The sequence below is a fragment of the Protopterus annectens genome, chromosome 13.part0 (assembly GCF_019279795.1).
Source record: "Protopterus annectens isolate FY-2018-M chromosome 13.part0, PAN1.0, whole genome shotgun sequence".
Classification (NCBI taxonomy): Eukaryota; Metazoa; Chordata; order Ceratodontiformes; family Protopteridae; genus Protopterus; species Protopterus annectens.
This window is the reverse complement of record NC_056747.1, coordinates 1,009,093,918-1,009,116,641: the sequence shown is the minus strand read 5'-3', so window position 1 is coordinate 1,009,116,641 and position 22,724 is coordinate 1,009,093,918. Positions and strand designations below refer to the sequence as shown.

Genomic DNA, 22,724 nt, shown 5'->3' with positions numbered 1-22,724 from the left:
TTGTTTGGCATCTACTTATCTGAAGTACAGGCCAACACTAAGGGACTCTGGCTAACAAAGTTTGCAGATGACTGCAAACTGGGAGCCAGTATTGAATCCCCAAATGATGTGGATATTCTACAAAAGGGCTTTACAGAAGCAGATGCCTGGTGCCAGAGCCATGGGCTCAAGCTTAATGCCAAGAAATGTATAGTCATCCCCTTTGGAAAAAAACATGTACCCATGAATTACCACATAGGTGGCAGTACACTAAACATCGAAAGTGTGATGACAGACTTAGGGACACAGGTGGACAGTGGTATCACTTTTGATAACCACATTGCCGCAACAGTCAGGAAATCCTTCTATGTGGCACACCTCATCACTAAGGGCTTTTCATCCAGAAAAAAGGAGGTCATTGTCCCACTGTACTCATCCCTCATTAGACCCATTATAGAGTATAATGCCCCATTTGGTATGTACCTCACAAGATATCTGCAACAGCTTGAAAGGCCACAGAAATACCTCACTAAAAGAATCACAGGCCTAAAGCAGATGCCATATACTGACTGTCTAAAAAAACTCCAGCTATACTCTGTGGCATATCGTCTACTCAGAAGTGATCTCTGCTTAACATACAAGGCCATGTCAAACCCTGAGCTGTTGGACATGCTCCACTTAAAGAAATCCCAATCCCTCAGAGCCACGCGCTCCAGGGATCTAAATCTTGTCATCACAATGAACAAAACATGCTGGAGAGATAGGTTCCTGAGCCAGAGACTCCCATACTCTGGAATAGACTGCTCATACATATCAAGCAGAGCGCCTCTTTGTCCCTCTTCAAAAGGAACCTTGATGATTGGATGGGAGATAGGAAATTCACCCCGGGGATCATGTCAGTCACCCTGCTAGATAGGGGCCTGGAGAAGTAAATATTGTGGGAAGAAATATCCAGGGAATTGTTTTGGCTAGGCTTGCATAGGCCCTAGGGCTGATAGCCTAGTACTAACCTATGAACTAACTCCCCATACAACTCACACCACTGCATTTCTTTAAACTCTCTTCAATGGCTTGAACTTCCCCAGTTTCTGCTATCTTATCAATTTCATATGCTACACTCTATTCTTTATAAAACCCTCCTTCTGTCCATCTCTATTTTCCTTAGTCTCCATCTACATCTCATCCTGGACCCTCCGTACTTCTAACCAACAATTACTTGACATCTACCACCCAAAAAGGTCAGTAGGCAAACTACTCTACAAACACTCCCTTGCCCATGCTTGGAACAAACTTCCCCTTGACTTACGTTCAATCTCCCACACCTCACACTTTAAAAATGAACTAAAAGCTTATTTTCTCAATTCCAGAACCTGCCCTTGCCATGACCCTACCTAGTTTTTCTTCCCTTTATGTACCCTCAAAAGGACCATACTTAGTACCTCATTACACCTCTCTCTCCAATGTGTCTACTATGCATTTGCACAATTTTATACAAACAAAAAATTTTCATTGTTGACCTATTGAACTATATCAGTGTAAAATTGTTACTTAGCTTCTTTTTAATGCAGCTTTAACTTTATGCATGTATCCCCAACATATGTGAATCGTTTTGCTATAACTGCTATTATATCAATGTTGTTTAAAATTGTACTTGTTTTAAAATGTGTTACTGGAGCTTTTCTCCTCGGGTCTCCACTGAAAGTGGGCCACAAGCCCAGCTGGACAAACCCGGTTAACAAATGTCAATAAATAAATAAATAAATAAATTAATTATGGAGGATGAAATGCCCAATTCTGTGGATATCCTTCCTCTCTTACCGGCCTTGGAAGATGTTTATAAAGCTGCATGTAAGACAGCAGTATCTATTCCAGTGCTGCCTAAAATGGCTCATAGAAAATATAGTGTTTCCTTGGATATGACAGGTCTTTTTCTCATTTTCCTGCTGACCCAGTTGCAGTCTTCCCAGCTGTCTCAAATAAAAAATCCTTGTCTTCATCTAATCTGGCTTCCCTTGATAAAGAGGGAAAATGGTTAGATCTTCAGAGCAAAAGCATTTCACTTTCTCCTAATCAGTCTTTTAGAATGTTGCAAGTTACATAATCTTACTGTATGCATGGTTACATAATCAGAACTTGTCTGATGATTTAAAAGCCAAAATTTTGAATGTACCTTTAAATTCCAAATTGCTGTTTGGACACTCTGTTCCACAGATTCTCAAACAGTGGGATGACAGAGGGAAATTAATGCATGGGGTATCTAGGATGTTTCATGGACCTAAGTTCTCCCCTAACAAGGCATCAACCTTCAAGGGACAGAACAAACAAAACTCCAGTCAAATAAAAGTCAGGGATCTAAAAACAAATGTCAGGAGCATAATTCTTTGAAACCAAACAAGAGGGATTCCTTTCCAAAAAAGAATCAACCCCCTGCAAAAGAATGACTATGCTGAGTCACAGAGTACAGCTACCCTCCTCTTGACCTTCCTTTTCTTCTTCACTCCCTCAGGCTCTCTCAACTGCAGCCTGGCTGCATGTAGTCTCATACAAATGGGTTCATAGAATAATTTGGAGACCATACACTTGGCAGTGAATAGAAAACACTCCTCTTTCAGGAGAATTCCCCCATATTCACCAGACCAGAGAGAGCTTTTTCCTCCAGTGTTGCATCACAGGGTAGAAGTAGGGGGTCATAGAACCAGAACATACAACGAAGAACAAAGACCAGGATCCCAGTAAATCAAATTTATTCCTCTCTGACGTCTCGGCATACACTGCCTTCTTGGAGTACTCTTGGAGTAAATACATTTGATTTATTGGGATCCTGGTATTTGTTCATCGTTGTACTTGCCGCTATATTTTTTTTTTGTTTTGCTGTTGTGTATGCTGCGGTCATAGAACCAGTGCCTGCAGTACACAAAAGCAAAGGATTTTCCTGCAGAATCTTCCTGGTACGGAAAAGGAGCACTACTGGAGACCCAGCCTAGATTTATCCTTTCTAAGCACCTTTGTAAAAGTTTTTTAATGCAAAATGTTCACTTCACAGTTGGTTCTAACATTGCTTCCCAGACCATTGTTTCATGGTGGCTCTAGATCTCAGATTTGCTTATCATCATATTCCTATTGCTTCCATTGGACAGTTTTGACATTTGCTGTGTCTGGCTTTCATTATCAGTTTTCTGCATTACCCTTTGGGCTGTCTACTGCACCTCATATGTTTGCAAAGTATCTAGCCTCAGTGGTTGCCTATTGCTGAAGCCTAGGCAACCACATTTTTACTTATTTAGATAACTTGATGACTTGTGCAGATACTGTATACAGGTGCTTGGAGTCCTTAGACATGGTTGCATCCCTGCTTTCCCACCTGGGCTTCAAATTAAACCTTCAGAAGTTATTCCTTACACCCTGTCAATGAATGGCTTTCCTTTGATGTTTGATAGACACAGTAAAAATTATGGTTTTCCTTCCAGAAGACAACATTCTGACTTATCAGGGCATTTTCTTGGATTTTTCTCTTTTAGACGTGACCTTATCAAGAGAGTTCCTCAAAATTCTAGGTTTCATTGCATCAGTGACCCTCATGATACCACTAACCAGATTACACATGAGAGAAACTTAATGGTACTTGAAGAATTGTTGGATGCAGCACCTTCATTCCTTGGATTTCCAAGTTCCAGTAACAGGAACTGCAGTAGGAAAATAATCAAGTGCCTTTGAATCCAGAGCTCCATTTCTGTCTTTAGACCCCAGTGTAGTCTGTCCAGATGGACTCTTCAGATTTTGTGGGGGGAGCAGTACACAAACACTTAAAAGAGATGTTGGCAGTGATTCATGCCTTAAAAGTTCTTCACCACTTATTGACTCTGGGTCTTCTTCTAGTGGTCACAGACAACACTGTGATGTGGTACTTGAACAAGCAGGAGGTGGAGGGGTACAATGTCATACTATCTTTGCCATTTGGCAGTGATGGCCTGGGAACTGGCTGTACTACATTCTTTACTTCCACAGGCTTCACACATTCTATCAGAGCAAAACACAGCCTTAGACAGACTAATCAGATCCTGGACAGACTCTCACGATTGGAAGCTCTAAGTGGAAGTCATCTAGTACTTGATCCAGATGTAGGGAGCACCTCAAGTAGATCTGTTTGCCTCCTTTCAAAACAGACAGCTTAAACAATTCTGTTTAAGACATCCTTACACCAATGCTTGAAGACAGACACTGTTTCATTCCCACAGTTGGGAATGTTCCTGAAAGCATTTCCACCCTTTTCACTGATTCCTAAGGTACTTACAATTCAGAAAGCATTACTAAAGATTATTGTGGTAACCCATTTTTTACCCAAGCAAAGTTGGTTCTACCGTTTAATGAAATTGGCCAAGGGCAGTTATCATTGGGCTTCCTCAGAGTGGATTTGCTCACACAACATTAGGAGCGAATGGTACACCTCAACTTATAGCAATTGCAACTGACAGCTTAGTTGGTTCTATTTTGATACCCTTTAGGCACGTGTTCCATGAGGATGTACAACAGGTGTTTAAGGAAGCAAGAAAACCTACAGCTGGAAAAATCTTACCTTTGTAAGTGGAATAAGTTTTTTAGATGGTGCCTAGCCAATAACCGAGTTCCTGAAAGGGTTTCAACCCCTCTGGTTTTGAAATATTTGTGTGAGCTACATAGAGACGGTTTGTTATATGCTTCTTTCAAAGTGCATCTTGCGTCCATCTCAGCTTGTCAACCCATGGATCCCCCCATTCATCTCTTTTTGTGGTCAAACAGTTTATGAAAGGAGTGTTCCACGTGAGACCCCGTCAAAAGCAAATTCCTCCTCCCTGGGATCTCAACTTTGTTCTTAAAAAATTGACCTTAACTTCTTTTCAACCTGCCTCTCAGACTGATTTATGCCTCATTACTTGGAATGCTCTGACATCTACAAGGTGTCTCTCTGTTGCAGGCTGTCCAGGGGGGGCAAACCTTTCTGATTTTTCACAAGGACAGGGTTGTATTATGCACCAGTACATCATTCATGCCTCAAGCTGTTTCTGAATTTACCTTGAATCAAGCCATCAATCTCCCAGTGTTCTATCCTGATCCAGAAAACAAGGGATAAAGGATTCTACATACATTGGATGCACACAGGCAGCTCGAGTACTACCTTGACAGAACAAACTCCTTTAGAAATTGTGAAAAATCTCCTCAGACCTCTTAACCATACCAAATTCCTCATTAAATACCAGTTTTGAGGGCAAAATATTGGGGTGCCACGAATTCCTGAGTGAACCCTTTAATTTCTGAATTTCCTGTTTTTTTGTGTGCATGATGTCAGCTTCTGCAGACCGGTCTGTGTTCAGGCACTCATCTTTCTTCCCTGGCTCATCTCCAGTCCTCCTCCAGCCAAAAAATATGACAAACAAACAACAGCTTCTTTTACTTTTTTGCAGGAAGAATTGTTGATTACTTTTTATTGTGTGTTTGAACTTGTTTATTACTTTTAGTGTGTGTCTGACAGCTTCTTTTTGTGTGTGAGCTTCTTGATTAAGCTCATACCACAAAATAGTCTGTCTGTCTACTGTACAGGATACTTACATACCACTGAGACCCCCCCCCCATACTCACCTATTTAGAAACCTTGCTTCTGTCTCTCTCTGCCATCTATAAGTTAGCCACTACCCTAGTGTCAACTCTCTCTTAGCTGTACTCTTTTTTTGTTTTTCTGTTTGTGGTTTCCTTTTAACTGTTTTTATCTTACTGCAAATACCTGTGTATACCTCGCTATAACATCTCTTCCTTCTCTGACTACACCTCCCCATCTCTTCTTCTTACCTGATTACTCTCACTGCGTGCTGCTCCTTACTGTTTCCCTCCTGGCCTGCTGATTGTTTCTTGTGGTGACTGCCGTTTCCTGGCCCATCCCACTCCGTTTGCACTTGCTATGCTCGGGCTCACTTTGCTCACTTCCCACCCCCATTCCCACCCACCCCATGTCATTTCCTTTATACCTAATCAACTAATCTATTCCACCCCTAACTCCACCTCTTCCTATCTGCTAAAACATTCTAAACTCCTTACCCTTCTTTACTTGTCACTTCATAGTTTAGTATGCTGCAGATCGTCCTTCTTCCTACATATCTCCTACTCTCCTTACAGGTTGTTTCACTTAAATTTTACTTCAACTAACAGCTCTAACAACTTACTTTTCCTGTTCCCTCACCCACTCCTCACTCCATCCCAATCCTACTTCCCCACCTTAGGCCATGGCTATTGCAACCCTCTCTACTTTCCTCTTGCCTCCATTACTTCTCCTTCTCATTCCAACATATTGTACTACTCTATTACCACCTGTCCATAGAGATCCCGCTAATCCCCATACTAACTGTTTCTCATCTCTGCAGTACCCTATTACAATCTCCTCCTGTATCTTTTCTATGAACATCCCTCTGCCTAAAATCACACTTCCTCCCCCTCACTCTCTAGCATCTAAAACCAAGACTACGTACTTGACTTACAACCCATTTAATTTCAAACTTTACCAACTTCATGTAGCCCTGCTTCTATCAGGCGACATACATCCAAATCCTGGGCCCATCCATTACCCCACCATGCATAACTTTACCTCTCCTAGCTTAAACTCATCCTATCCAAACAAACATATTTCCTATTAATCTATGAATGCCCATAGTATTCTAAACAAAGTTAGTGAAATCCATACCTGGATAGCCTTCCACACCCCTGATGTCATCACCCCAACAGAGACTTGGCTAAAACCACAAACCTCTGATCAAGACATTCTCCCCTCCTGGTTATAATATACTCTGCATAGATCACCAAAACAAAAAAGGGGGTGGCATAGCCATCCTTTACTCCAACCACCTCACCATTACAAGTATTAATAAACCTATCCCATCCTTTTCTCCTGCTGAACTACTTACAGCTAACCTTAAAATCAATGACCACACCACTATCACAGTAGCAGCCATCTATATTCCTCCAGGAGAAAACATTCCTCTGCTTGAAAATATTCTTTCATACTTTTCTCAGCACATCCCCAATGAAACTATCCTCCTTGGGGATGTCAACATTAACTGGTTAACTCTCAGTAATCCAAACTCTAGTACTCATAGGTTGGTACAAGGCTATCGGCCCTAGGGCCTATACAAGCCTAGCCATAACAATTCCCTGGCCATTTCTTCCCACAATATTTACTTCCCTGGACCCCAGTGTAGCAGGGTGACTGACGTGATCCCCGTGGAGAATTTCCTATCTCCCATCCAATCGTCAAGGTTCATTATGAAGAGGGCCAAAGAGGTGCTCTGCTTGACATGTATGGGCAGTCTATTCCAGCGTCTGGGGAGTCTGTGGGTCAGGAACCTATCCCTCTAGCAGGTTTTGTTCATTGTGATGAAAAGGTTTAGATCCCTGGAGCATGTGGCTCTGAGGGATTGTGATTTCTTTAAGTGTAGCATGTCCAACAGCTCTGGGTTTGACATGGCCTTGTATGTTAAGCAGAGATTGCCTTGGAGTAGACAATATGTGACAGAGTATAGCTGGAGTTGTTTTAGATGGTCAGCATAGGGCATCTGCTTTAGGCCTGTGATTCTTTTAGTGAGGTATTTCTGTGGCCTTTCTAGTTGTTGCAGATGTCTTGAGAGGTACATACCAAACGGGGCATTGTATTCTATAATGGGTCTAATGAGGCTGAGTACAGTGGGACAATGACCTCCTTTTTTCTGGATGAAAAGCCCTTAGTGATGAGGTGTGCCACATAGAAGGATTTCCTGACTTGTGGTGATGTGGTTATCGATGGTGAGACCACTGTCCACCTGTGTCCGTAAGTCTCTTAATACACTTTCGGTGTTTAGTGTACTGCCACCTATGTGGTAATTCATGGGTACATGTTTTTTCCCACAGGGGATAACTATACATTTCTTGGCATTGAGCTAGAGCCCATGGCTCTGGCACCAAGCATCTGTTTCTGTAAGGCCCTTTTGTAGAATATCCACATCATTTGGGGATTCAATAATGGCTGCCAATTTGCAGTCATCTACAAACTTTGTTAGAGTCCCTTAGTGTTGGCCTGTACTTCAAAGAAGTAGATGCCAAACAAGAGTGGTCCCAGGACTGAACCCTGAGGTACTTCACTTGTCACTTTTCTGGAGCTGGGTTTGGAGTTGGCTACTTTTACAGTGTGGGTTCTGTCAGTAAGCCAGTTTTCAACCCATCGAGTGACGTAGGGATTAATGCCCAGCTTAGTAAGTTTATCTATGATTCCAGAGTGAGGGATGAGGTCGAAGGCCATGGCAAGGTCTAGATAAGCTGTGTGGACCGCCTTACCCTCATCCACAGCTCTGGAGACTGATTCGAAGAAGTCACTTGGGTACAGGAGACAAGATCAGCCCTTCACGAACCCAAACTGGGTGGGGTCCAGTGTTTGAAGGTTGCCAATGTCTTTGTTTATAAGTTCCATGATAATACGTTCCATGGCCTTGCAGATCAGGCTTGTCAGACTGATGAGGTGGTAGTTCCCAGGATCCAAAGTGGATCCCCGCCTTGTGGAGTGGGATAGCTGTAGCTGTGCGCCACTCAGTGGGCACGAAGCCTGAGGTGAGGCTATGATTAAACATGACACTTAGGTGAGGTGCCAGTTAATTTTGTAGTTCATGTAGTGTACAGCCCGGGATGTCGTCTCGTCCCATGGATGCTGTATTCTTAGCTTTGGAGAGTGTGGTTTTTACCTGTGTGGCCGTTATTACTGGAATTTGGCAATCTTTCAGTATTGAGATGGGCCCTTTAGGGGAGAGAGGGGGGGGTGAAGTTGGCACTGAATCGATCTGCCAGGATATTGGCAATATCCCTGGGATCAGTATATTTTATGCCTTTTCTGTTGTAGCTCAGAGCAGATCTGAGCATTGCCATTTAGATCCTTGTGGTTGTCTTTGGAATCTTTGGCAATTTTGTTTTCGTAACTAACTTTGGAGGATTTTATGAGGGATCTCAGCTTCTTACTGAGGCTGGTACAGGAGTTTTTGCATCCTGGGATTTTCTTCTTTTCTGCAACAGTTTCTTCCTTTTGTTGTAAAGTTTGTTTATGGCAGGGGACCACCAGATTGGCTTCCTTTTTTGGAGGAGAGTGTCTTGGTTCTGTTTGGGATGGCACGATTCAAGCATGAGTGGATGTGCTCGTACATTGCCTTAGTGTAGGATTCAACAGTCGAACTTTCAGTTCCTGTCTGCATGGGTGTCGTGAAGTTTGTCATTTCTGACTTGAGTAGCATGAAGTTGGCTTTGGAGAAGTTTTTTTTATGGAGGTTTCCTTACTGGGGGGTGGGGGAGAGATGTGGATGTCAAGGGTGATTAGCTTATGGTGAGACCTGACCAACGAGGGGGTAACCATAGGTGTGGAGCATCGATTTCCCATGTTGGTAATGACTAGGTCTAGGATATTGGAGCCCCTGGTGGGACTTTGGATTAGTTGATCCAGGGCATTGGAATTTATGAATTCCAAGAACCGTTGGGCAAAGGTATTGGTACATGAGTAGTTTTCCCACTTAATGGCAGGGTAGTTGAAATCACCCAGTATTAGGGTGTTTGGTTGTATCTTAATATTTTTCAGTATGTTTAGAAAGGTGTAGTGTGAATCTTGGGGCATGGTGGGGGATCTGTAGCAAGCTATAGTTTGGATTGCAGTCTTACCTAGTGCTAGTTGCACCTGGAGAATTTCAGACGCATTGTGTTGGTCAACTAGCCTGGTGGTGTGAGTATCCTTGGTGAATATGGACACTCCTCCACCTTTAGTGTTTCGGTCCTGGTTTGGTGGCCGAAAAATGTGGTAAGAGTTGTAGCCTGGTATTGCAGGGGTGCTGTCTGGAGCCTTGAACTATATCTCAATTACTGCACAGATATCGATATTCTCCATTTTTAGGAGTGCCTCGAGGGAGTGCATTTTGAGGTTTAGACTTCTAGCATTGAGTAGCATTGCCTTCAGATTTTGCATGCTTGTACCTCTTACGGTGGTGCTTTTGTCCTTTAAAGTTTGCCTAAAAAAGGCACTCTAGGGGTGGCAAGAGCCTTAGGCAGTAACTTAAATCCCAGGGGTGACAGGTGCAGACCATCTCTGACAAAGCATCGTGGTCTGTCGATCATGTCGTCCCAGGCAGACAGATACTGGATCCCCTTTGAATGACACCAGAAGCTTAGCCAGTTGTTGAAGTCAACCATTTTGTCCTTATACTGTGGTATCATTCTGGGTGAAGGCAGGATGCTACTCAGGGCTAGGGTCATATCTGCCTGGGCCACATGATCCAAGAGCTCTTCCATATCTCTTTTCATGAAGTCCAGGGAGGTACGTCTCAAGTCATTCACTCCAGCATGGACAATGACAGAGTAATATTTGTACTTTTTGTGAAGTTACTTGAGTGCATGCGTTATGTAGCGGATCCCGGCACCCGGTATGCAGCTGACTGTAATTTTCTCCTTGTTCAGTCTGGTGAGTGGGACATCAGTGTGCCTGACTATAGAGTCACCTATGACTAAAGTGCTGGGTACATTGTCTTGCTTTAGGGGCTGTTGTTGGGTGGCACACTGGTGTTGTGAGCTATGTGACACTTTGGTTGTTATTGGTGTTTGTTTGCATGTCAGCTTCAGAGGTCCTTGTTGCTTGGGCAGATTACTGTCAAGAGCCTCCGCATATGAGGGTTTAGTGTTGCTATGTGAGGGTGTTGGTGGTGTGGGTTTAGAAGGGCTATGTGTTGCTTGACGTGTAGTGTGGGTGTTAACCTTCTCCTCTTGATTGTCTAGCACAATCTTGGGTTATTAATTTGTCAATCATATTAATTTATATGGCTTTACTCAGCTAATCTCCCAGCCTACTCATGCAAACAACTCTCACAAATCTAGTACTCTTATTGACTTGGTACTTGTATCTAATCCTTCCAAATATCATAACCCTGAAACCCTACCAAACACCCTGAATGATCACTCCCCTGTAAAATGCTTAGGTTCACTCCTCACTTCTCAAAACCTCCTGGATTTATCACTTGTTGCAAACTCTCTAACTTCCATCCAGAAACCTTTAATGCCCTCCTCTCTAAAGTAAACTGGAAATTCTTTACCCAGCTCCTACTATAAGAAGCAGTCCTGGCTTTCAACTCCACCTTCCTTAGCATCTTAGACTCACTTGCTCCCCCTTGCAAAGTCTGAATTAAATCCACCATATCTCCTTGGCTTTCAAAAGCCACTCGTACCCTTATTATAACTAGAGACAAATTATGGAAAAAATGGTCACAAACTAAGCTCCCTGCAGACTTGCAGAAATATAAAGAACTCAGAAATCTGACAAAAAAACACATAAAGATAAAAAGGACTTCTATAACAAACATCCTACAGCCCTAAAATCTAATCCTAAAACATTCTGTAACTCTATTAACCAAATATTGCATCCTAGTAATCTTAGCTCCCCCATTCCATGCCCAGACAAGACATCTGAAGAGACTGCCACTATCTTCAATACCTATTTTATCAGTTCAATATCTAAGCTACTGAACCCTAACCCAAACTCCTCTATTACTAACATCTCCAATTTTTCTGAACGTAATCCTAATAATGTATTCTCAAATACCTTCTTTCTCAAACTTGTACCTACTAGCTACATCAAAACTCTATTCTCTAAATTAAAACCATGCTCAGCATCAGCTGACAATATTCCTTCCACTTTTCTTCTACTAGCAGCTGACCCTCTTGCTCTCCCTGTATCTATCCTAATAAATCGCTCTGTCTCTGAATCTAAAGTCCTTTCCATCTGGAAACAATGCTACACTCTACCTATACACAAAAGAGGTAACTCCTCTGATATCTCCAACTTTAGCCCTATCGCTATCCTCTCTCCTCTCTCTCTCTAAAATACTAGAAAAATTTATTCATAGACAAGTTATGCAGTATCTAATATCGGAAAATCTGCTTACACCCTCTCAACATGGCTTCAGACCCAAACATAGCACCACTACACCTCTATTATCCTTCCTCAACACTGTCTCTATAGCCATGGACGACCATAATCTTATTTCTTGCCTATTCTTGGACCTCTCAAAAGCTTTCAACACTGTCTCACACTCTCTTTTGCTGCACAAACTGCATAACCTCAGCTTCTCCTCTGATACTGTTGCATGGTTCTCCAGCTACCACACTGATAGATCTCAGTGAGATGCCACTCTGCAATCTCCCCTCCTCTCCCTGTAAAAATGGGTGTACCTCAAGGGTCTATTCTAGGGCCTTTACTTTTTAGTATCTTTACTAATCTGCTCTATACCTCCTGTCCTCAGTCATCTTTAGTGCAATACGCAGATGACTCTACAGTCATTACCACAGCCAACTCTCCCTCTAAGTCTTCTCAGCTACTCAGGCATCTTTTAACTTAGTTGAAACATGGCTCTCCAACAACCAGCTCATCCTTAACCCTAAAAAAAAAGCTGATGTTCATCGTGTTTCACTGTTGCAGTCATCACTGTAGGGTTCTTCCTGCCGGCAGGAAGTCCTCGGTTGGCCAGAATCCCGAAGTCTGGGTCCGGCGTCGGCTGTTCAGTCATGCTCCCTGACGTCAGAGCGCTAGGAGTACAAAGCTGCCAGCCGACGCCATGTTCTCCAGTCTTTCTTGCCGTGCGGTGAAAGCAGTTCGCAAGTGCCGGTCGGCTGACTCCTGATATTTTTTCGTGCTTCAGTCTGAAGACTTACTTCTTCTCAAAGCTAAGTACCCGTTGAAACTTTTTCTTGCTCCAGTCCGATGTCAGAAAAAGTTAATAATTGCATTTCTTGTGGGAAGCAAATACCTCATAAGGATTTCCATTCTTACTGTATTCCTTGTTTAGGCCCTGACCACGACGTAGCTAGTTGTCGGTTTTGTGCTAGATTTAACCAACGTACGATTAAGCGGAGGTACGATTTTGCTTTTCACTACTTTGGTAGACGATTTAATTATAAAATGTCATCGGACACGCTTCTGACTACCGGAGTTCACAAACGACGCAAGGATAAGGACAGGCCTCCGAGGTCCAAATCAGACGACGTTTTACAAGCAGAGCCAGCTACAGGTTCGGCCGTCGTCAGTGAGGCGCTTTCGCAGCCTCTGTCGTCGGCCATTTCAGAACCGATTGCCGAAATGGACTCCCACGAGGAGCCAACTAGGCCTTTGAGCAATCCAGCACTAAGCTCTTAGGCATAACCATCAACGATCAGCTTAAATTTGACTTGCATGTTAATAACTGTATCAAAAAGATTCATTCAGAACTAGGGCTCCTGTACCGTAACAAGAAATTCCTTACCTCTGAAGCCAAGATTACTCTCTCTTACCTACCTTCTACCCAGTGTAATGTGCAGTTCTCAAATTCTCAGATCTTAACTCAACACTCCTGACCAAACTTGAATCTACCTACAACAAGGTTGCTAGATTTGCTGCCCAACAAACCTACAAATCCCATCACTGTCTGTCTCTAAAACACCTAAACTAGCTTGAATTACCCCACCAGCTTCTTCTCTCTTAGCTCCAGATTATCCAATCTGATATTGTTAATCCTCGTTCATTCCTTACGCACGGGTATCGGTTCCGACCTCGGAACCAAGACGGCCATTTTCCAAGCTCGCGTCAGCTTCAAACTCTCGAGCCAAACTCTTACCCACGATTCCCCTCTCCCTGTTACCCCAGATTTCATTTGCCGCCTTGCCATTCGGTGGTGTCAAGCTACTGCTCTTGAGCAAAGTACAGTTATTTGTTGTTTAATAATCTTTCTTATTACTTTTCTGCCAGAAAAGTTTATATTTCATTATCTCTTACCCTATCGCATTTAGCGTACATATTTTCTTCAGGTTTTTCTGATCTTTTCTCTACCTTTTTACCGTGAGGTATTCTCTCTTTACCATCGTTGGTAATCCTTCCCTTTTTTCTCAAAACTTTGGGTATTCTTTTGTACCATTGCTGGTACCCTTTTCTATTATTTAATTTGCTGTCATGGCAGATAAGAAAGGTAGTCCGGGGTTTAAGCGGTGTTCTGATTGTGGACACAAACTACCTTCTTCTGATGCACACTCTTTGTACTTTTATTGTTTGGGGGCGTCCCACTTGTCTGTTGACCCGCTATGTACTATTTGTGAGAACTTTTCGAATAGAACCTTGTTGGAAAGGAAAAACAAGCTGTTACTGAAGGGACTTCTTAAATCTCCCTTTTCAGAGGCTATTTCTGGGTCGGAGGCCTCAACCCCTCCTAGAGCCAATAAGAAAATCTTGGATGTTCCTACCAAGGCTAAATCTTTGCCTTCGTCCCTGGCTGGGGACTCCCGCCAACCAAAACCTAAAAAGGCTAAAGTTTCAGCTCCGGAGCTCACTCAGTCAGCCCCAGTGCTTTTTGTGCCTAGACCTTCGGCACCGAGGCCTTCGGCTCCACTAGTGATCTCGGCTCTGTCTTCTCCTGCAGCCTTCACTATATCGGCACCAAGGGGCTCTGCAGTTCAGACTAGTACCACTGTATCTGCACCGACCGTTTAGTCAGCGCAGACCTTGACCTCGTCGGCTCCGAGGTCTTCCTCAGAACCAACGTCTTTATTGTTGACTCCAGTTTTGTCGGTTCCAGCTTCAGAACTGACGCCTTTATTGTTGACTCCAGTTTTGTCGGTTCCAGCTTCGGTACCAATAACCACTTTGGCACCGATCCCTGTGCCGGTGCAGACCATGACCTTGGCACCAATGTCTTCGGTGCAGACAACCGTAGTCCACTCTCTCTCGGCACCGTTGTCCTCGGTGCGGATGGCTGAGCTGGGCACCGAGTTTGCCTCTTCTCTGGACAGGCCTGTTTCTCCCTCAGTCTCCGTGAGGTCCACTAGAAGCCTTTCCGAACACGATGTGTTGCGTCTTGTGGATCAGGTGCTCTTTGCGAGAGGTATCCCACCCCTCAGGAACTACCCTTCCGTGGGAGGTGATCACCCATCTCCAAAGACCCCTTCTTATTCTCCTCCTTCATTGCCTTTGAAGTCCATGGATATAGCACAGTCTTCCCCTTCTGTGATTCCCTTTATGGATCTCACTAAGGAACCGCAGTTGCCTTCATGGCAGGAGAGTTTTGCTATGACCCAGGATGTCAGTTTTGACACGCATAGTTGGCTGCTCCACAGCCATCCAGGGACTCCGGGTCGGCAGGCTGAGCCACTTAGGGGAGGGGTGACCCCTGTCATTGACATGCAGTCCTCTTCAGGTGGACCAGCCTTCCAACTGATGGAGAAAGCATTCACTGCTACTGGTGATGCTGGACTGTTTATACCTTCACCCACCTCTGGTACACTGGTTTCACAAGTTGCACCTAGCAGACACCGGGTGCAAGGGCCTCAGGAATTATCCCCACAGGAATCCCCTTTTCCGCTGTCTTCTCCAGCTTCTCTCACTGAGGAGGTCCACTGCAAAAGTTTGTGTAAGAGGAAGCACATGGACTCCACAGAGGAGTCCCTCACCGAAGACACAGATTTCGATGAGGGGGAAGGATCCCCCCGGTCACCCTCTGAGGTATCCTTTGGTAATATCCTCAAAATCCTGAAACAGAGAGGTGACTGGCAGTCTTCTAATCCGACCTCTGAAGAATCTGTGTTCCTGCAGGCCTTTCTTGCCCGGCCCCCTACCTCCTGGGTTACTCCACCTGCCGATGAACTTGTCCGGCTTATAGTGCAGCGTGCTTGGAAGGCTCCTGATACTGTCAAAGCTATTCCCCAGAGGCCAGATAAGATTTTGTCCCCTCCTGCTTCGGATCCCCATTGGTCCAAAGGTCTTCCTGTGGATGCTTTGGTGGTGGCGGTCGCTATGTACTAAGAAGAAAGCCAGATTGTCCATCCGCCTAACAGAGAGTCCCAGGCCCTGGACAGGATAGGGAAGTGCACCTTTGCTTCAGCGACCTTTGCTATCAGGTCCCTGAATTATATGGCACACTTTACCAGGCTTCAAAGGGATCTGATTTCCGAGCTCTCTGAAACCTTGTCTGGTGCCATGTCCGATGTGGTCCGTAACAAAGTGGCCTCTCAGCTGGCCACCATTGAATCAGTATCTAACACCTCTATGCAACTGATATCTCATGCATCAGAAGGAGCAGCTAGAGCAGCGGGTTCAGCGGCAGTCTTGAGATGACATGCCTGGATGCACTTGTGCAATTTCACGGAACCCTTTAAGGCTTCCTTTCTTAACGCTCCCATTGAGGCCTCCTCATTGTTTGGGCCCAAAGTTAAAAGCACACTGGCCAGATGTGAACAGGATGGTAAGACCCTTTCTGCCGCAGGTGTCCGTTATTCTTCCCCTCAACGTGCGTTCTCCCGAAACCAAAAGAGTGGGAAGATATGGTTCAAGAAATCTCAGGGTCCTTTCTGTGACACACAGGCTGAGTTCTTCCCCAGAGGCAGAGAAGGAAACTCACAGGGAAGACGCTCCTTTCAGGGCAGAGGGGGTCCGCGTAACCAGGGTTCCAGGGATTCTTTCCCTGGTCAATCCTACCAGCCGAAGAGCGGCCCAACTTCTTTCCTGTGGAGGTGGTTGGGGGACGTTTCTCCTTGTACCCTTCTGCCTGACTAACCATCACCACCGACTCGTGGGTACAAAGGATTATAACCAGAGGTTATCATATCCACTTCGATCTTTGTCCTGCCCCTTCGAAAAACCTTCCCGACATTCCATCCAGTCAAAGGGAAGAAGCAGCACTAGAAATAGAAAAGCTGCTAAGCAAGAGAGTCATCCAAATAGTCCCTCCAGACCAGATAGGATCCGGATTCTACTCAAGACTATTTTTGGTGCCAAAGAAAACTGAGGGCTGGAGACCAGTTTTGGATCTCAGTGTATTGAACAAGTTTGTGAGAGTACAAAAATTCTAGATGGTCACAATGCAGTCTATCCTCCCGCTTTGGAAAAAGACGATTGGATGTGCTTGATAGATCTTCAAGATGCGTACTACCACATAAAAGTGGACAGGCCATCAAGAAGATTTCTGCACTTCCAAGCAGGAGCCAGTCACTACCAGTTCAGAGTACTGCCCTTCAGACTCTCTACAACCCCCAGATTGTTCACAAAGTGCATGGCAGTTGTCACAGCTCACTTGCAACTTCAAGGATTCCAGGTGTTTCCATACCTAGACAACTGGCTCATTTCCGCCCCCACCAGACATCTACTGGAAGAAGTCCTGACATACTCTCTCCTCACTGTTCAAGGGCTAGGCATAACCATAAACTGGCAAAAATCCAACCTCACTCCATCTCAGTCAACAGAATTCATAGGGGTTATCTTGGACACAAAGAAATGCAGAGCTGCTATTCCAGATCACAGAATTCTAAGGATAAAGCAACAACTGATTCCAATACTTTCAAGGGAAAAATCCACGGCTCACTCGGTCCTACAGCTGTTGGGTTCCTTGGCAGCCTTCATCACCATTGTTCCCCTGGCCAGGTTTCACATGAGGCTTTTACAATGGCTACTGCTTACCCAATGGTATCCTATTCAGCATCCTCTTTCAGCCATGATTCGAGTAACCCACAGGTGCAAACAAGATTTAAATTGGTGGATGACACACAATCCATCACAGTGGTCTTGCCCCTTCTCCCCTCAGCAACCCAAGGCCACAGTGACTACGGATGCCTCCCTGATGGGGTGGGGGGGGCTATGTCAGGGTTAGACAGTCCAAGGCACTTGGTCCGAACTGGAGGCCCATCTGCATATAAATGTTCTAGAGCTGAGGGCGGTGCTTCTAGTGTTGCAAGCATTCCATCCCCTGCTGCCATCTGGGACAATTGCAATTCAATCAGAAAACACGGCTGTGGTCTGATGCATCAAAAAGGAAGGTGGAACCAAATCTTACCCCCTTTGGTGAGAGGACATGAGGATATGGCAATGGGCGATGGCTACCAACCATTTTCTTCTAGCAACGCACAGTCCTGGGAGTTCCAACATGATAGCAGACAGACTACGCAGGTGTATTCTTCAACCTCATGAGTGGTCCCTGAATCCCTTGATAGCGGCAGAGATCTTCTACCACTGGGGTCGTCCTTGCTGCGACCTCTTTGCATCCCCGACCAACTACAAATGCAGCAACTACTTCGCCTTGATTCCCCCTCCGGGACAGTCACCCAGGGACACTGTAGTCCACAATTGGCCCTCGGGTCTTCTTTATGTATTCCCACCTTTCCCCTCATTCCCCAGTTTCTGAAGAAAGCCCGTCGGTTGAAGAGCAAGGTGATCCTCATATTACCATATTGACCTCGACAGATTTGGTTCCCCTTCCTTTGGCCTCATGTACTAGATCGACCATGGATTGTCCATCCAACTCCAGAGTTGATCTCACATCCACAGAACCTGATTCATCCCAACTTAAACAGCCTGAAGGTCTCGGCTTGGTTACTCCAATTCCCTTGATCGCCAGGCAGAATGATCTTTCTTTACCAGTACGTGATATTCTCATTGCATCTCATAAGTCTTCCACTAGAATCAATTATCTGAGCAAGTGGAAAAGATTTACCTGTTGGCTGAAAGATAAACAACTAGATCCTTTCTCAGCACCAGTGTCGATAATACTAGACTATCTGGCCGACCTTTTTCAATCAGGTCTATCGGCCTCTACCATTAGAGTTCACTTGGCTGCAATTTCTAATTTTCATGACGGTGTCCAAGATTCCTCTCTTATGTCCAACAAATTGTGCAAGACTTTCATAAAAGGTGTGAATCATCTGAAGCCACCTTTTAGAGAACCTATTCAACCATGGGATTTATCATTAATTCTACAAGCTCTGACAATGCCACCTTTTGAACCAGCCTCTTCTTGCGACCTCGAGTATTTGTCATGGAAAACCTTGTTTTTGGTCACCATTACTTTTGCCAGACGTATTTCTGAGCTTCAAGCTTTATGTATCAAGAGTCCATACTTGATTTTTCATAGAGATAGTGTCTCTGAGAACTAATCCATCTTTTCTGCCTAAAATGATCTCTGAAATGTCCATTAATCAAGCCATTGAATTGCCAGTTTTCTTTCCCAATCATTCAAACAGAGGAGAGTATTGCCTACATACCCTAGATATCCACAGGCAAATTTGTTTTTACTTAAATAAGACTAGGCCCTTTCGTAAATCTGACCAGTTATTTTTGGCTTTTTCTGGACCTAGATTAGGATCTGCTGTTGCTAAGGTCACATTAGCTAGATGGTTGAAGGACTGTGTGACCTTCATTTATACACAACGCAACATCTCCTTGCCTACTACCATGAAAGCTCATTCAACAAGGTCGGTGGTGACTTCTGCTACCTTCCATGTCAGAGCTTCCTTACATGACATCTGTGCAGCTGCAACTTGGGCTATGCCTCATACCTTCATCAATCACTACAAATTGGATTTGGACTCCAGGGGAAGAGCATCTTTCGGTTCTATGGTGCTCAGGAATGTCCTTCCATGAGAGCCTCCCAGGAATAGAGGTAGCTGAGAACTCTGTCCCATGTGTAAGGAATGAACAATATCAGATAAAGAATTTATGTCTTACCATAATGTTCCATCTGTATTGTTGATCCTCGTTCAGTCATTACGACCCTCCCTCCTTCCCCCTCCTGTGGTTTCTAGTGGATCTCACCATCCGGTTCTCTTAGGATATTTGACCAGAGGTAGCCTCTACCTTCTTTGACTTGCAAACTCATTCTGAGGTAACAGGGAGAGGGGAATTGTGGGTAAGAGTTTAGCTCGAGAGTTTGAAGCTGACGTGAGCTTGGAAAATGGCGGCTCGGTTCCGAGGTCGGAACGGATACCCATGCGTAATGACTGAACGAGGATCAACAATACAGATGGAACTTTATGGTAAGACATAATTTCTTTTTCTGTCCTATACCAGCCTTCCTACTTCCCAGCACTATCCCCTGTCATCTCCCATTATTCTCCCTCCAGACCTCTCCGAAGCTCTAACCAAGGCCTACTACAAATCTACAAACCTAAGTCTAAAGTTGGACGCAACATGTACAGCTATCACCCCACTATTGCTTGGAACAGGCTCCCACTAGAAATCAGGACCCTTACACATCCTAAACAATTTAAGACAGGCACCAAAGAGCACTTTAAAAGTTACTGGTTCTGCCACTGCACTCTCCCTCCTTAAACATCCCCTACTTCTCATACCTTAATCTGCTTTCTGCCCTTAACTCACTCTTCTCACTAACTCTCTCTAATCTTCCTTGACTAATCTTTCTACTGTCTTCTAAAATCTATTAAGCAAATCACCTCAGAGAAACATTCTGTTTTAATTGTCTTGCCTTCATGCAACTGCATTATGATAAAACTGGGATTTTGTAACTACTTACCCCAAAAACTATATTCATCTTGATGACATATTTATTTTTATACATCTTGAAATAGTTCTGCTATACTCTTGATTATTAACACTGTATAACATTGTATGGCTACTTAATGCCTTGTAATAATCCTGTAATATTGCTGTTTAATGCTAATTTGTACTGAAAATTAGTTAATATGTTGGAGCTTTTCTCCCCAGGCCTCTGCTAAAAAAGGACTCTTCAACTCAGTTGGACAATCTCAGTCAACAAATGTAAAATAAAATAAATAATAATAATAATTAAATAAATAAATTACTTTTATTGTGTGTGTGAATTTGTGTATGTGTGTGTGGGGCATTTAACTGCTGATTAGAGTTACTCAGACTCAAACCCTGTACCTTAGGTACAAGGAGCAAGAGCATATCTCTATCCATACCACCACACTTGTGATTTAAGGAGTTAACTAGTTCTCAACTGTCCTATGTTAGTCTGTACGTCTTAAAATTTGTGGTTTTCTGGCAAATCAGTGAGAACTGAAGTCCCTAAATAATGATAGCCATTTAAGTTTCAGCCTTCCTATCTTTCAGGAGAAGCATAGTAACACAAAACATTTTATTCTAGCAACTTTTCTAAGATTATACAAGCAATGTTTAAAATGTGTCCCTGGTTTTGGGCTTTTGTCCTCCCCCCCAATAAATTTTGGCTTTTTCCAGATTTCTTGTGCTGCATAGCTCTTCAGGGGGAGAGAGGTTTAGTGCTGCTTATGCCAAGTCTGTTTCTGTTGTTAGTAGCACAACAGGTAGAATACTTGCTTTTGATGCAGAAGGCTGTGGGTTCTACTCCCACAGTATGTAGATGGATTGCTGATACTGTACTGTGTTGTATTTTAAAGGGGGGGGGTGGATGCTGCAGTCATGAGAATTTTTTCATGTAACATAGGCAGTTTATTCCTCAAGGGCAACAGTCACTTTATTTGTAGATGAAACAATTAAATATTAAGTTGTTTACTAGCCGCAAACAAGTTACAGATCTTACAGATCTCTTTAATGCGTAATTATTTAGATGACTTTTACTTCTGCAGAGACTGTGCATATTTACTGATACTGGTGGACTGTAGAAGTTTAAGTAGACTTTTATGATGGAAATGTTTTAAATTGGGCAGTTTTGTCATTATTGGTTCATGCATTTTGTTTCATTGCTTACTGGAAAAATGTTCAAAACAATAAATTTAAAAAGCGCTCTAACAAGTGTGCTGTATTATATAAGGAATGTAATTTAATACAGTCAGGAAGGTGTATCAAAGCACACATGTATGTTTCATGTGCAAAGGGCCTATGATTTGAAAACAGCCCAAAGGTAATCTTTATCTGCCACTGGCCAGATGCATTTTCTTTGAATGTGGGTTTCAATGCTTTCTCAATGAATATGAGTTTCAAGGGCAGAGAAGTTTTCATGCTAAGTTTATTTTCATTGTGAGACTCTATTGCTTTGTTTAGCAGATGTCTATTAGTGTTTGTGCTATAAAATGTAAAATAAAAGTTTTAAATGAAATCCAAGTAATCATCGTAGAAGTAAAGCAGTACGCACATTACAGTGTTTATGGTAAATGGGGCAAAATAACCAAGTAATGGGACATTGGAATGGCTGCAGGAGGGAGGGCTGTGTATGGCGGGCCACATTCAACTATGATTTTGTGAGGGGGTAAGGGCAGCAAACTCAAAGACAGCCCCGGGCAGCACAAACTCAAGCTACACCACTGATCAGTAGGCCATGGAGAATGACTTTTGGAGGTCCTAGTAAATTGTAATATTCTGTTGCTAAGATTAGAATATTGCCTACCATTAAAAGCCCTAGTTTTACCACAAAACCAACATACTGCAAGTCACCAAAAACAAAATCCTAAAATTCATTATCTTCTCCCTTCCCAGTGAACATCATTGCTACACATTTCAAAAAATGGTTATCATTTAGTACAGGGTCTGGGCTGGGACTATATTTTGGTTGTCTGTTCTTCAGTTTGTGTTTGAAAGTTGATATCCCACAATTCCATCTGAGTGGGTATGGTTACATAAGTATATATGCAAATTTATGTTAATTAGCATACTGATTTGTACCTATTTTTCATGGACCTTTGTCCAGATTTTTGATGTTTCCAGGTTGAGAGTTATCTGTCTCCTATATGGGGCTTATAAAGGTTAGCCTGCCTCTAAGCAAACTACTGCCTAGCGGTTGTCCTCAGTTTTGCTTTCTGTTACTCTCAGCATAGTAAATCTCTTCCAGGCAAGGTTAAGGCTCACTCATCTAGGGTCTTATTCTCATCAGTGGCATATTGGAAAGGGGTGGACTCTAGAAGCATTCTAGAGTCAGCAGCCTGATCCTCTGTTCATAACTTCACAAAGCATTAAAAACTGAATTTCTTTTCAAGGGCCAGAGCAGGCTTTGCTA

The 22,724-nt window shown here is 43.5% G+C and overlaps 1 protein-coding gene across 1 annotated transcript in view; it reads left to right on the top strand.

The window, feature by feature from the left end:
* Positions 1-22,724, top strand: part of LOC122788080 (death-associated protein 1-like) — a 614,327-nt gene that overhangs the window by 158,402 nt on the left and 433,201 nt on the right. The gene's annotated exons all lie outside the window — the stretch shown is intronic.